The 16,361-nt window shown below is 40.8% G+C and overlaps 1 long non-coding RNA gene across 7 annotated transcripts in view; it reads right to left on the bottom strand.

Moving 5' to 3' along the window:
* The window catches only part of LOC127474480 (uncharacterized), a 119,497-nt gene that overhangs the window by 66,313 nt on the left and 36,823 nt on the right, over positions 1-16,361 (bottom strand). For all 7 annotated transcript variants that reach the window (XR_007905869.1, XR_007905864.1, XR_007905866.1 and 4 more), the window contains exon 2: positions 16,079-16,335. This is a non-coding gene — a long non-coding RNA (uncharacterized LOC127474480). The remainder of the gene's footprint in view (positions 1-16,078; positions 16,336-16,361) is intronic.

Genomic DNA, 16,361 nt, shown 5'->3' with positions numbered 1-16,361 from the left:
AACTTGGTGTATTACTTTCACCACAATAAAGATACTCCCTCAGAGAGCCTCTTCATAGTGCAATATTTTAAAAAAGCTCACCATATCCTACACCTCCTGTGAATTTGGTCATGACAGCCTGGGGCCTTGCCCAAGGACACTCAGAATGAAGGCCAAAAATCAACCAGTAGTCAAAAAACATTGATTACATGAAAGATTTTTAATGTACTGCACCCAGGGATGCAGACTTAGCATGAAGGAGTGCAGAGCAGATGAGAATTCAAATGGCAAAGTGCAGAGGGACAAGGCACAATTTGGCCTGTTTGAAAGACAAGCTTAAAAATCCCATTTTCTGTCACAATGAATTGGGTTTTCGAAGTGTGACCTCCCTGCTCTCGTGCATTATTTCAGATTTGTTTTTCGGAGAAATTCCAGCCTCTCCATTACAGTAAAACGCTGTAAAAATTTTCAAATAGCTAGATTTTGTGCTAACCCTAATTCATAATCATTCTGGCCTTGCAACCATGGTGTGAAATTCACTGAGCTCGACAGCTGGGAAGAGGGGGGTGTGAAGAGTGGGGGTGGTGTTGTGGTCTTTTTTTTTTTTTATTATTATTGCACTTCTGGTGTTCAACCCTTCCACTCTATATGAAATCCATATTCAGAAGTCTGTAAGGACGAAGATGATGCTTTTACTTACAGATATTTGGTCAGATTCTAAAAGCACCAGCACCTTCGTTTGCAATGAATTAATTCATCTCCCTTCAAATTTACTTTGGTGACCAAAATATGTATTTCCAGCCTGCAGCCCTGACTTAGATAAAAAGTTGTGCTGCTCAGAAAATTGGGGTTTTTTTGGTCCAGACAAGACTCTCTACAATAATTTTTATCCCTTCAAAACCCTCTAAAAGACACCTACTGAGAAGTGCTTTATAATGAAATCTATAAAGAACATTGCCTGAGCTCACAGCATTGGTACAAAATTAAACCTTAACTCAAGTTCTAGGAAAGAATCAACAGTTTTTCACGTAAACTTGTGGTGAGTTTTCACTGAAGCCCTCAAACCCTACCTACCCATGCCCAAATTCTGTACTTCATTTCCTATCCTAAATCAGTCATAACAGCAAGATGGTTTTGCTCTGTCATTTTAAGATCTCAGTCAAACCCAACACTAAGCACAATTCTGGATGCTGGAACTTGGCTGTGGACTGAAAAAAAAAAACAACCAACACTGATAAAATCTATGAAATTTTGTCTGGTTTTACTACCTAAATGGGCACTGGGCTCAGCACTTCATCAGAAAACACAAGCAGTCATGGATTTATTGGTTCCCATGCTCTTGATACATGCTGGATCATCATCACAAAGTGTGCAAACTCACACTGCATTATTCAGACTGGAAAAGACCACCAAGATCACAGAGTCCAGCATTGCCAAGGCCACCACTAACCCAAGTCCACAAGTGCCACATCTACACATCTTTTAAATCCCTCCAGGGATGGTGACTCCACCACTGCCCTGGGCAGCTGTGCCAGTGCTTGACAACCATTTGGCAAATAAATTTTCCCTAATATCCAAACTAAACTCCCCCTCCAGTCCACTTCCTCCTGTCCTATCACTTACTGGGAAAAAAAGACCAACACAACCTACCAACAACTGCTTTATAACACAAGCACATCAGGAAGTCAAAACTCTCGCTTAATTGCTTATGCAACTATCTGTCAACTTTTTATTACTTTTCCCCAATATTCTTCTACTCTTCAGAATAATTTAAAGGTCACTACTCCCCACGCATCCCAAGGACTATGAAAAGCAACACTGGGCTGTTTCATGGATCATCTCCCAAGTTAACACGCTCCAAGGCACACAACGTCACTGTCCTTCTGCCTCCGTAACATCGTCTTTAGGCAGGTACAAGTTGTCTCAGTGAGAAAACATTACCTTGTGAGTGTCCTATTAAAAAAGATTAATCTGTTCAACACCTGATGATTCACTCACCCACATGTTAAAAGTCCACACAAAAATGACTCATTCTGTCCGTAAGAATATTCACCTGGGATACCCAAGTCCCCTCATCTTTTCCAGAGCTGGTAACACCTTTCTTATGCAAAGTAAGTGGATGGTAGGCTTTCCTATTAGAGCATGGGTGACATGAAGGGATTGGGCCCCGGTAATTTTATAAACAATCTACATAATAATTATAAAAATCCTTTAGAGTTGAGTTTGTAGATAACTGAAGAGGAAACAGTAACACTCCATAGCGAGCTGAGGGTCAAAGACAACTGATTTTAAGCCTAAACAAATCAGAAATCACTCACTTTTGAAGGAATTCAGGCTACTCCTCCGTGACTTGGACACTTTCTACCCACAGAAGGGCTCGGAGGGAATTGTACTGAATCATCCTGGTACGAACGGCCAGTGCAGGGCAAAACCATATTAAGGGCTTGGCTGAATGACATCACCCCTCAGCGTCCGTGCAACAAATCAAGCTGAATTCTAGGCTAGAACTTCATGTCCAGTTCTGATACCCACACTGAGAAGAAGCCAAAGTACTGGCAAGGGTTCAGAGGAAGAGCTCAGAAAAGAGCGGGGTCTGGCTGGGACACAGACTCCGTGACGCCAGGCCAAACACGTCCTTTATTAAGGAGATGAGTCCCTGACCTTGTTTTCATAGGTACTTTGTGAATATGACAAATAACAAACAACCCTGCAATCCCTGGAGAGAAAGGCACAGCAAGATATGACAGCTGGAAGCCAAACGAGCTCCAATTTGAAATAACTTGTCCCTTTTTAGCAACAGAGCTGCTAAATATTTACCATTACCTGGTGTTTTAGGACCGAAGAGCTGCTAACAGCTCTCCAAGATGCACTTCTGTGGAAAAATTCTTATCCTCTGCAGAAAGCCAGTCAAGGTTACAGGCCTGGTATACACATGAATCTAAAAATTCCACAGAATCACAGAAGGGTTTGGGATGGAAGGGACCTTAAAGATCATCCAGTTCCCTCCCCCTGCCATGGGCAGGGACACCTTCCACTAGACCACGTTGCTCCAAGTCCTGTCCAACCTGGCCTTGAACACTTCCAGGGATGGGGCAGCCACAGCTTCTCTGGGTAACCTGTACCAGGGCCTCACCACCCTCAGAATAAAGAATTTCTTCCTAACATCCTATCTAAATCTGATCTTTCAGCTTAAAGCCATTCCCTCTTTTCCTAACACTGCTTGCCCTTTATTAAATGCTAGCTGTGGAAACTGAAAACTGCACTGAAGTTAATTTTCATGTTTAATTTTATTGTTACTGCTATGTAATGCTTACTGCTGTGTGGTCCCTCAAGATCAACTGTGTTCTTCTGCCTCGAAAGAAGCATTTTAAAGATGGTTTTCCCCCTTGGTAAACTTACCTGAAAAAATACAAGCATGGAAATTACCTGATTTACTATTTTTTTTGCAACTCATTACTTCAGGAAGTAACACAGAAGATAGAGAAAAGAAAGAGAATCTAAGACCTTAATTCAGGGCAGACATAAATAGTTACTCAGATTGTGTATTATTAGAATATGATGAGAATTTACACAAAAGGACACTAGTTTAGCCAAAAAAGCAATTAACAGAAGTGACCAAGGACATGCCTGCTGCTTTCATGACACAGCTCCCTCTTTCCAGCCCTTCTATCATCCAAACACTTTTTACTGCCATCCCTTCTGCAACTCCTGAACCTGAATTTTTGACTGAAGTTTAGATAGCACGTGGAGGAACCGAAGTGGACAGCACAGCCAGTTCAGTAATCCAGGAAAAGATAAGGCTTTTAGAAGCACATGTTAGACCTCCATGGGTGGCTGTGCCAGCCTGCACAGAGCCCATCACTGACACCTTGCTCGGAGCATTCCAAGAGGAAACGAGAACAAAGGGAATGAACTGCCCAACACCACAAATGTGCCCTGAGAAATGAAGGACATCAGAAGAAATACTCCAAGGAAGACACAAAAAGTAAAGTATATAAGCTCTGAACTCTTTCTTCTAATTCTGTATTTAAAAAAAAAAAATAATAAAATTAGACTGAATAAGGCATAACTGACTCATTTTTAATTCTGAGTCATCCCGAATCTGTGGATTCCTGTGTCAGACTCTCTGTGCCCTGAAGAAGGTAACAGAATATGGCAATTTCTAATCTGCTTAAGAATCAGGAAATTCTCACAGCAGGCAAGAGTAGCAGGCCACCATTTTCCCTTTATACTGAAAAAAAAAAATTTAATCAAGCTCCCTCTATTGAATATAATAAGAGCTCTGAACAGAGTAGGTAAAATAAGGCACGCTGCTTCACAGGAGAAAAGCAGAGAAAGTCCTTCCCTGGTTTGTCCCATTAGAACTTGGAGAAAACAAAAAAAAATCTCTTGATAGCAGTAAGAAATCAGGGCAAACTCCTTCACACAGGCGTGTGCTGGGGCCTGTGTAAAACAACATAAACCCCATGTCCTAAAGAGTACCAGCTCTGCTCCTAATGCCACGAGGCAACAACTCCTCACCTTCTCCTCACACTTCCATTTTATTCCACTTTAATATTCTCCTAAATCAAAGACACTGTTTTTATGTAATAACTGCCAGTGTGTCGTTTACTCCACGGCACTCGAGTTTTAACTCCTTGTGGATGCAATCCTAGCAAAAGAAATGCATTTCAGGAGCTCGGAATACTAGAATTTCTGGGGAAATTATCACAGAAATATTTAGCACAGTGGTTCTGAATCTATTAATTTTATGAGAAGATTTCAACTGCTCAGCATTTTTCTTAAAATTCTTGTTCCCAGAAATACCAAGTTACATAAGAATCTCAGATGCCAATAATGAAACATTTTCTAGTCTCCAAGGTAGCACAGAAATGCCAGAAATTTGTCTGACATTCCTCCCCCTTCCAAAAAAAAACCCAGAAGGCACGTAAAAAGAACTCAAAGTGTTATAAATAAAAGTCTCATTAGTTATCAATTATTGAAATACTAGTGGCCTATTTGTGCCTGAATACTTGGTCAGGAATGTTGTTAATGGCTTCCAAGAATTCCTGTCAGGTCTTCTCTATCCAGGAAAAGAAAAAGAAGAAAGACCCAAAAAAACAAAGAAAAAAGAAAAAGTACTACTTTGCATCACAGTTTTCCAGCCTTTTCAAGATTACAAGTACTTGACATTGTTATTAAAATGAATATCTATGGCTTTAATGAAACACATCAGTTTTCTCCTGACATCATGGCACCAACCACTATGGAATCAGCACATGGAATAAAATCAGCAGGAGCACTTCCCCATCAACGACAGCAACAAACAGCTCTGTTAATTTATTGCTCATTATTATTCATTATGACTCTGGCTCAAAACAACTTTCAGAAGAGTAGCTGGGAGACTTTGCATTTTTCTTTAGCAAATATCTACATAAAATATGAAAATGAGGTATCTAAACTATCTGTTCTCAATTAAAGAACATGTTTATACGGTCCACAAATTCTCGTAAAATACACAAGCAGATTAAAAAAGATTAACACACACACCGAGAAGTCTAAATCCTATGTAACACTTAAATATTCATGCCTTAAAAGTTATTGTAAGTGAAGAGCACAAATAAAGGTCACTGTGAAACTATGGTTGTAGTTCTGGAAGTTATCAGAGGGCTGGATGTCCAATGCATTATCCAAGGTTCCTGAGCTGCTCACAAAATTTGCCTTGTGACTATTTGCTACAGGAGAAACACTGGCACCAAGTCACTTGTTACTGTCCCTATACTAGGTCAAAAAAATTGGAGAAGTTTCTTCTCTCTCCCTCTCAAGCCCTTCATCCTCATTTCAGACCCAAAGCCTCCAAAAGCTTTTGCACAGGCATGGGGGGAAAACGAACTTTAGGCCTTTTGTAGAGTGAAAAGGGGATCCAAAATGGATCCCTCTGCAGAACTAAAGCCTCAAACTGCAGTTCTGCTCATTTATATTTTAATCCAGTTCGTGTGCTGCTATTACAGCAGCATATGGTAGCGTGTGTTTCAGTTGGAAGAGCTTCAGGGAAGAGAAGCAGCATCATTCTAAAAAACTGCTTATATACCAAATCAAGCTTTTTTTCCAAGTGAGTTACACTGAAGTCTTTAGGACGCTCATCCTCTCCTACCAATTCAAAAACCCCTCCACATCGAGCACCAAGTTTCCTTTGCACAATTATCTTTAGACTGTTCAGCTTTTTATGGCAGAACACCAAGAAACAACAACCAAGAAGGAAGCCTAAGTTCTCTGTTTACAACAATGGTGATAAAAAGAATGTAAGATCTTACTACTTGCTGTTTGGAATTCTTCCAGCAACTAAGAGACTCTGGATAAATCTCACCTCACTTCAAAAATCAGATATCCAGAAGAGATTAAATTTAATCCAGTGGGATTAGATGGGATACTACCTTTCACAATGCAAGCTGGGTGAAGCCCTGGATTCCAGGGGAACCAGAGCTCTGGAGATCTGCAGAGGTGGTATTTGCATTACAAACATGAAAGGGAGTTACCGTAAACCAGACACATGTTGTACCACTGCCAACACCTCAGCAGAACCTGAAATCCTGCTTCAGCTGTCTAAAATAGACAACACTAGAAACACCACTCCTGAAATAACCTCAGGACCGTGCAGAAGGTGAAAACAGACAACTTGAAGGAAACAAACCCTCTGAATAAACACCAACCTGATCATTCCCTGACTGCTGAGCAGTCCTGCCTCACGCTTAAACCAGCACAGAGGTTTTTTTTCAGGCCTCAGTATCAACAAATGTTTACCACTGATTTCAGGGGTCATTCCCTTGAGAAATGCTCAGCAACTGAAAAATACAGGTTACTGTAATCCAAGGAAACTGAAACATCTCCCTGAAATTTGTGCCTGAACCCTCATTTCAAACCAGTTGTATCCCAAGTACCCTGCTTAGCCCTCATCTGTGGAGCAGACAACTCCACCAGAGAGTATTCTCCCAAACCACAAGAATTTTGTGTTAATTTTCCTTAATTCTTGGCAGACATTAACTGAAAACACCCCTCATCCTCTCCATCCTGACACCATCCATGAACATTTGTATTCAATCCACGCTTATTTGATGGGAACAAATAAACAGTGAGCTCTCAGCATCCTTCAGTCCTCCAGAAAAATATTGTCTTTCCTCAAATTAACGTAACAACAAGAGATCAGTGAATGCCACAGTTCAAGCAAACACCTGCTCTAAGATTTGGTGGGCAGGAGAGCACTTCAAACCTGCTAAAACCGAGATCAGCTACCACTCAGCTGAAATAAACCCCAGCCCTACATTATGTAATCTACATAGTTTTTAGACCAGTCTGCATTTTTGCAGAGCCAAAAACTGAGGAAGCTACAGACAGAACAAAGGGGAACAGAAAGAGTTCATCAACCTCAGCCCAGAGGCTGCTTACGAGCCTGAGTTTGCAGAGTTACGCAGGACTGTCCACTCACCCACACAAACCTGAGCACTGCAATCTCAGAACATCAAGGGTAAAGCACCACAAAATTTCCAGCGAGTCAGATCAGTCATTTGGATGAACAACCACTAACAACTAATAGGTTAAAAGATCCACTTTAGGGCTGGGGCTGGGTTTTCCTTTTTTTGGTAGTGTATGAGTAAGTCCAGACACAAACTCATCTTAAAAACTCAAAACCAGCTCAACTGATGCTGCCACTGACCACACAGAACTATCAGAAAGCGGTAACACAGAAATTAAATCTGACCTTTAAAGACAGATTCATCTCACTCAAGTTCTTCTGCTGAATATGATGGGGTTTTTCCTCATTTCACAGAATCACAGAATGGTTTGAGTTGGAAGGGACCTTAGAGTTCATCTCATTTCAACCTCCCTGCCATGGGCAGGGACATCGTTCACCATCTCAGGTTGCTCCGAGCCCTGTCCAACCAGGCCTTGAACAATTCCAGGGATGGGGCAGCCACAGCTTCTCTGGGCAACCTGTGCCAGGGTTTTACCAATGTCACAGGAAAGATTTTTTTCCTAACATCTAAACTAAATCTACTCTCTGTCAGTTTGAAGCCATTCCCCCTTGTCCTGTCACCACATGCTCTTGTAAATAGTCTCTGAAATGGAATATATACTGCTAAAAATGCAATATCTGATCCCATCTCTAGGTTGCAGACTTTTCACTTATTTATTTACTTTTAAGAGTGAGGGAAAGTAGGCAAAACTACCAATCACCCAAGTCAAACAAAGTTCTTCTTGCAATCAATGTTACCTTTACATTATCTTTACATTTAATTTTAAACTCCACTCTCATTTTATCCTTTTAGGTCACCCACAAAACTACAACTCTTTTTCACCCAAAGAGACTCTGGAAATCTTCTCCTCACTTTTAACCAAGCCACAGTGATCCAGATGCTCCTTCTTAAGCATCACAATGACTGACTAAAACTCTCTACATGTGAAAACATTTACCAGTTCGAACGACTGAAATACCAGGGTGGGATTTAATTCACTCAGTCTCAAGCATGTACATAGGTCTATAAGCATTTTGGGTGTCTAGATAATGCAGACAGCAGCTCATCTGACCACACAGAAGTAGTGACAGTAGGATAAACCAAACTGCTAATTCAGCTTCACTGGCTGGGAGAGCATCCACCACTGCGCTTTAGCCTGGTGCTATTTTGGAGAGTGCAGAATACTCCATAAGGATGAGAGCCACAAATCCATATGGAGGAATTTTCTGGTAGGATCCACATTACATCATCTGACTGATCTGACTATCTCAAAATACATGGAAGTTCACGAAGAGCAAACCTTCTTCCAACAAAAGCACAGTAAGAAAGACACAAAACCAGGCTGGAAGAGCTTCCCAGTTCCAGCCTGCAGTGGAAGATAAACAACCAATGCCCCATCCCTGGAAGTCTTCAAGGCTTGGTCTAGTGGAAGGTGTCCCTGCCCATGGCAGGGGGTTGAAACAAGATATTTTTAAAGGTCCCTTTCAAAAGGTCCCTTCCAACCCAACTCATTCTACCACAAAGGCAGATGAGAGAGTTATCAGTGCCAAACCTCACCTCTTGAGATTAAGGTGGCCGAACTGCAGGATTTTGGAGACAGATAAATTCTCAGTGTAGTCACTGTGATGTAAAAACTGCATTTTTAAGATACTATTAATTACCACTTCTTAAAAAAACTCTGAAAACCCCCAAGAAAGACTTGCCCCAATCCTGACCAGTGTACAGGATCTTCATGGCTGAAAAGTGGCTGCATTACTGATTACAAATCACTCAAGTTCAGTATTTGAAATGGTAGTTTTCTCTATTTTGAGTTGTGCAACGAAAACAAAAGCCCTACTTGAGCAGGAGGGTTGTACCAGACAACCTTCATCAGGTCCTTTCTAACCTCAAGCATTCTGTGATTAAGAAACAAGAAAGCTTCTTTAAAGAAAACTAAAAAGAACAGGCAAAAAGGTGAGGGTTTTTAGGGGCTGACAGCTTGCTAAACACCCCATATTGCATAAGAACAGAATAAGTGCAACTTAAAAAAAAATTAAACAATAAATCACATTAAGAAAGTATGTCCTTCTAAAAGAGAAGTCATACAAGGACGCCAGGAAAAAAATAAAAACTTCGACAAAAAAAATGCAAAAATCACAGTATTTCAGGCTTAAAAAAAGAAATAATATCCAGAACTGATGTGTTAAGAGAAAATTTTATCAAATACAGCAGAAGGATGAAGTTTATCACAAAGTCTTATGAGAAAGAAAATAGGGGACAAAAAGGTAAAAATTCAACAGGACAGAGTCGTGGGGAGGGGAAAAACTCAGAAGTCCTTCTTTGCCACACAAAAACCCAAATGAATTCACTGTTCAGTACATGAAGTTTAGAGAACTTCCAGCACTGCCTACGGAGCAGACAAGGACAGAGGATCCTCTCTGGGCAGCTGAGAACTGTCACTGCCAAAGCCTACCAGGAATGACACATCCAGGAGCACATGTACCCAGCCAGACTTCTGAGGAAACCAAAACACTAAAAATACCAACTGATGGACTGCAATATGCAGGTCACAGACATGAGGGCTCTGAGAGTGCTCCAATTAACTGGATACCGGAATTCCCAGAAATTCCCAGAAACTGGGAAAGCTCTTAAAAGAAAATTCAGCTGCAGTGCAGCAAGGAGGGAGGTCTTATTACTGACATGCTCATAAATGACATGCTAAGAACATATCCACTTACACACACACATGCACAAAAGCAGAGTCCTGTACAGATCTGGAGTTAAACCTCTCTTATTTAACTGAACAATAAATTATGCTGAAAGGCCACACTCTGAGGTCACAGGTCTATTAAAGATAAACCAGCAAGTGCACTAAAGCAGTTATCATCAGCCTTTTTGTCCAACTAGTTATTATACAGTGTGACTGGGAGAGAAAACAGAAGATGAAATTCAAGTAGATTAATTCCAAGGCCCTGCATTCTGGAAAAAAAAAAAAAAATCAGGCAACTCCACACAGAAAATGATGGGTTCTAAATTAGTTTTTTCTGCTTAGGGAAGACCTTGAGTTACTGCAGATAACTTTGTGAAAATACAGTTTTCACAGGGGTTGATAACAGGAGCAGTAAAAAAAAAAAAAAGCAAACAATTTCAGGAGCAATTAGGAAAGGAAAAGAGGGGGTAAGAGGAGCAGCAGTGGGACACTGGGACACTGCAGCATGTTCATATCCAACTCTGCAGAGTTTTGGTCTCCTATCGTAGAAAGGGGGGGGTAACACACCAGGGTATGGAACAGTGAAGATGAGACTCAGAGAGCAGCTCCACACGAGGAGGGATGAAATCAAGCAAAATTCCAAAAGAAGAGACGGAAGAGAGATCAGATGCAGAAGCACCACCCAAACAAGAGATGGAGGTATCCCACAAACACCTTTGAAACATGAAGCCTTTTTCAAAAGGTGAATACACAACCTGTGCACTTCACAGCCCCAGGACACCAGGGACAACAAAGTGTGTTCCCATGGGACAAGTCCATGGAGGCAAACACGGAGCTGTGACACAGCCTGTGGCTCAGGACTCCCTAAACCCAGGTAGCTGGAAGGATGTGTGACTCTGCCATGGGAAGCAGAACTATATTCCTTGTTCCTGGACACTTCCCTAAGCTGCAGCTACAGGCTACCATGAGAAGAATTATTTTATGCTACAGGTCCTTCAGATCTGGCTCAGTTATGCATTAGAAGTTTGCTATGTTAATGTTAGAAAACAAGAACAAGTTAACAGTTCTACTCTGAAGGCAATTTCCTACATTAAATAATCTAAAACCTGTATGTATTTATGATTGCGGAGATTTATTCAATTGCCTAATTTACTTTATTCAACATTATTTTCTACACACTGCCAATGCAGAGAGTGATAAACCAGCAAGTTCTAACCAAGCTGATTTTGAGACTAGAAACTCATAAGATGAAAAGTGTTGTGAACAAAGCAGGTCTGGCCCTTCTGAATATTAAATATCATCCTCAGTCATCTAAAGACGAGAATTCCTTCCCCTCCCTATCTTTCAAAGGTGAAATTACAAATAACGCAGCCCTGGAACAGGCTGCCCAGGGAAGTGGTGGAGTCAACATCCCTGGATGTTCAAAAAACGTGGCTGTGGCACCTGAGGACATGGTTTAGTGGTGAATATGGTGGTGGTGCTGGGCTGATGCAATTGGACTTCGTGATCTTAAAGGTCTTTTCTGACTTCAGTGGTTCTGTGATGAAGGATGACATTGTATCTTATACATGAAATTATCCATTCCTACTAAATATTTTACAATTACTCCAGATTTTTAAGTGTACCAACACAACACAGTGATTTTACTACAGATTCAGCTGTGCCACGTGCAGCAGCGGGCAAACCCACTCTCTGCTTTTGGCAGGACTTGGTGCCATTTGAGCTCTTCTCTCCTCGAGGATCTGAGTTGGGATCTGTTCCCAGCACTGTTCAATGAATTCATAAATGACATGAAAAGGGCTCAACAGTGAGATGACAACATCTGTTGATGATACCGAAGTTGTTCGCAGTAGCAAAATCAGTAAATGAGTGGGAAAAACTGAAAAAGGACTGTGTGTACATTAGTGACTGGACAATAAAATATACATCAATGAAACTCAGGAGGAATCTCCATGAAATTAAGTATGAAATAGGATGACTGGAGGTGGGGAAAGTGGTTCTACCTCATGCAGAGGTCAGCAGGATCCGAAGTGACTCAACCCTTGGAGCAGGCTGAGCTCCAGAAAACTGTGATTGTCATGGAGAGAGTACGTATGAATTATCTAAGTCACTTCCAGTGCAAGCAGCAGATTTTTTTATGGAGTTCTGGTTCTAAACCAAACAAAAGAATATGGTTCCTCACTGAACAAGCTGCCATGTTAGGTAGGTTGGAGAACCACTGAGTTTTACAGCTCCTAATACTTCTCATTAATGAATTCCAAAAGACAAGTCCAGTAATCACTGTAAAAAAAGAAATCTAGTTCAGTAAATCCCTGTGCTACAGATGCCTGGAGAATGAAGAGTGTGCAGAAGGAGGATCTTACTCTCCTTCTGTTCCTGTGCTCCTCAAAAACCCACCTGTGGCCATGGCTCTAGATGAGTGTACAAGAAGAGTTGCTCTCCTGCTCTTACCTTCACTACCTCTCTGTCAGTCATTTTCTCTGTCACAGGTATAATATCCCAAAGGACTGTTACAGTGTCAGCATCTCTTCCTTGCCTGTTATAAATATCACAACACAGATCACATCATCCAGTTTCACATCACAAAGGGGGAGCTCTAAACAGGCTAATACCAACAACTGTACTGCTAAAAAAACCCCCAAACATTTTATTAGCTATTTCACTGATTTCAAAGAGGGATCAACAGGTCCCTAAAATAACAGTAAAGTTGTCAGACCTTTTTATTCTACTCTTTCTGTGTAATCTGTCAGGGAAAATCCTCTGAACTAAACTGGAAAGGCATATCCAAACTGCACAGCAGCAGCAGCTGGAGGGCAGAGAGGGATCTGGTGACTAAGCATAAGGTCTATCAATCATCTCTTAGATAATTCTATATGCAAAACCATTATCATTGCAATGCAGCTTTGATCCCCACAAACCATTCATCCACCAAAGTGCAGCAAAACAGTTCCCTCCTTCTGAAAGGAAAATCAAGCCCAGACAAAAGGGTCCATTCACTATTTGAGTTCCCTCTTCCACTAACTGGAAGGTGACTTGCTGCTTATTGCTCATTTTCACTATATGCTCCTCTTGCTAAGAAGAGAAACTCCCTTTGAAAAATCCCAACCTGAAAAATTACCTGGATTTCCAAGCAACAAGATCAAAGTCCTGCCTATTCTAGGAAACAGTCCTATCTATTTAACAAAATTAATGGGTATTTTAATGACACACTACCACACTGTAATTGACTCTTGATACAGTTGTTCTGATGGTATAAAAATAAGGGAAAATTTTAACCACAGCATCAAAATAATCTCTAAGAGAATTACCATATCAGCATTTGCCATTTTTTTCCATTCAAAAAGACATCATCAAGTTACTTGAACATGAAGCATAACATAAATCTTCTGCTACAGAAAAAAAGACTACAAAGAAAATTTTACTTTTTCTGGCTGCATATAGCACTGATTTTTTATAGTCAAGGCTACAGAAACAACTTCTATGTTGACACGTATTGAATCACTTTAAGAGATTAAAATTATTGAACAAATCACTATTCCTGAGCTTCTATTCCCCTTTAGTCCTGTAAAACTTCTCAGGGATAAAGATTATTAAAACATAACCTATATACAAAACATCAGAACTCAATTCTGCCTGGTCACTGCAGTTTCTTTCACACAGCCCAGTTGCCTAAATTTAGCCTGGATGTTTTTATTTCTATTACAAACTATGTTAACAAACTCCACGGGCCTCCCCAGCACCCTCCATACTGAACCACAGGCTTGGAGGTGAAGCCTGGAAAAACTGCCAGGGTCAAATGACCGAGTTGGGAAAAGGAGGATGAGTAAGTGGGTTGTACCAGGAATGAAGTGCAGCTCCACTTATCATGGGAAGCTCTGGCTGGGAATGAAACATGGAGAAAAAAGCAGAGGTGAGTTTGATATACAAATGCATTTATTTACACATTTAGAAGTTTCTGAAATGTCAGACAAATAGGCTAAATCAGTGGTTCAGGCTGAACTATCCACGGAGGGAGAGAGGTTCTTTTCTACAGGCACCTTTATAGAGGCAGGTCATCCCTGGAATAGGAACCTTCAGGGAGCTGTTCATCCTACCTGCTTCTCACCATCTGCTTCCGCAGAACCTGAACATCTAAGCTTCATGAGAAGACTCTCACCCACAGTATTCAAGGCAAAACAGAAAAATGGAGGTTCTTGTGTGTGTTTAGCATGTTTTGTAGGAGTATCCAAGATGAAACTTGTCTGTGCACACCCTTGGGAACCCTGCAATCCTTTACCCGATTGCTACCCAGCTATTACACGAGGCTTACACAAATACACCCAAAAATGCTCTTTCACAACTATCCAATTCCACCTTTGAGAGTTATTTATGCCTCGTGGAAAGATCTGGATTCACACACACCAACTACCTTTACTGTACTTGCACAGTGTCTCAATTTTGTAGCCTCTCCACTGTGTTTGGTGTGGATGCTTTGCCAGCACACTCCCTTCACATGTGAAAACAGCATTTGTCTCAAAAAACCTCACTTTTCTCAGCTCCACACTGAAAGGAACTAAACAGCCTGAAGAATTACTTCAAAAAGAAAAACAATTTGGCATTTAATATGTAGTGAACAATGAACCAATGAACTGGAAATCAAGTATTAGGGTGGAAAATTGCAGCTGTACTCAGTTGGTACCTGCAAGTATTCACTTCTGAAACTGGGAAACAGCTGTAAAAGGTGTCAGTGGTTACTGGAGAGATTCTGTTTGTATTCCCTCAAATCACAGAGCTGCCACCACACAATTCTTACTTCTTCTTGGACCCACCGTATCTAAAAAACAATGATCCTCTTGTGCTGTGGAAGGGCTGGAATGTGAAATCCCATCCACATCCCAACAGAATCCCACAAACATTTTGGCAGGGAAAATTTATTATGTAAAGCCCAGATGGCATCCCAAATATTTCTACTTCAAAATTTAGAACTTTTTTTTTTTTTTGCTTAAAATAAACTATATAAAAGCATCATGCCTAAAATTAACTGTGCAAGAGCATCAGGCAAGGTAACCAGACTTAACTGAGCAGTTATTTGGACTATGGGAAGAATGGGAATGTGGTTTTCTCCATTTAACTCCATTGTCAGAAATGAATAATATTTTTCTATTCAACTACATTTGAATGACTGGCAGAGAAGGAAGATATAATAAGCAGATACATCCAGTAACATATTCTACTTGTAGAAGAACTTTTCCAGTTATCTAAAGCCTAACAGCTTTGCCACCAACTTCTGTAGCAACATTTCAAACTTTCAGAAATGAATTTGCCATTTTTTCTTATTTTTTATTATTCTAATGGGGTTCTTTCACTTAATATTTGTTTTTTTTCCATAATGCAATTTCAGCTCTGAATCTGGGAAATACGGGCTTCAAAATGGCTTTGGCTGCTGTTTCACCAAAGCAGCTAAACCTGATTATCAGTTCAGTTTAAACATGGATTTAGTCACTGCCCACCCCTTTAGGCTCTGGGATGAAGATCGATCCCTGATTCCGACTGTCATTTTGCAGTGAGCCCACTCCTACATTCCTTTTATATCTATCACTTCACTGAATGCCAAAGAAATCTCAGTGTACTTGGCATCAAGGCTGCACTTCCTATATTTATGCTCCCACTAATGTATGCTCTGTTTTAGTCCTTTACCAGCTTAAAAATCATCTGAGGGAAGACGGCACGAAACGCAAAACAGTCCAGGCAACGGTTTTACTTATACAAAATACTGTTCACCCACACTGCTTTCCATCACCACCTTTCTCCTGGATTTTATGTTTAAATACACCCAAACCATGAATGGGGGCAATTTTCTTACAGTCATGTCGTGTTTGTTGCTCCACCTCAGACTTTCAGTACTTCCAGAAAATAAATCAGTGCTTTTTAATTGTACTACCTTAACTTTGCTGGCAGAAGCACATTTGGTTCTTCAAGGCAGATGAAAGTGAAATGCTCTCTCCAGGCAAGAATTCCTTATATCTGGCAGGCTAACACTTCATCCTTTTTAATTATTCCACAGGTGGTTGCCTTGGAAACTGCCAAGTAGCTCTTGGATTTGAGGGATCCAGCATGAGAAAGTAGCAAGCCTCTGTAGCCACGGCATCCGGATCCACGCTGGCTGCAGCAACAGGAATCAGAACAGCCACGAAAAACCTGCAAGAGATGGTTAAAATGAACAG

The sequence above is a fragment of the Manacus candei genome, unplaced genomic scaffold (assembly GCF_025592945.1).
Source record: "Manacus candei isolate 608988 ecotype Guabito, Panama unplaced genomic scaffold, ASM2559294v1 h1tg000042l, whole genome shotgun sequence".
NCBI classification, from domain to species: domain Eukaryota; kingdom Metazoa; phylum Chordata; class Aves; order Passeriformes; family Pipridae; genus Manacus; species Manacus candei.
The sequence above is the reverse complement of the archived record's forward strand: the minus strand, read 5'-3'. Positions and strand labels throughout refer to the sequence as shown.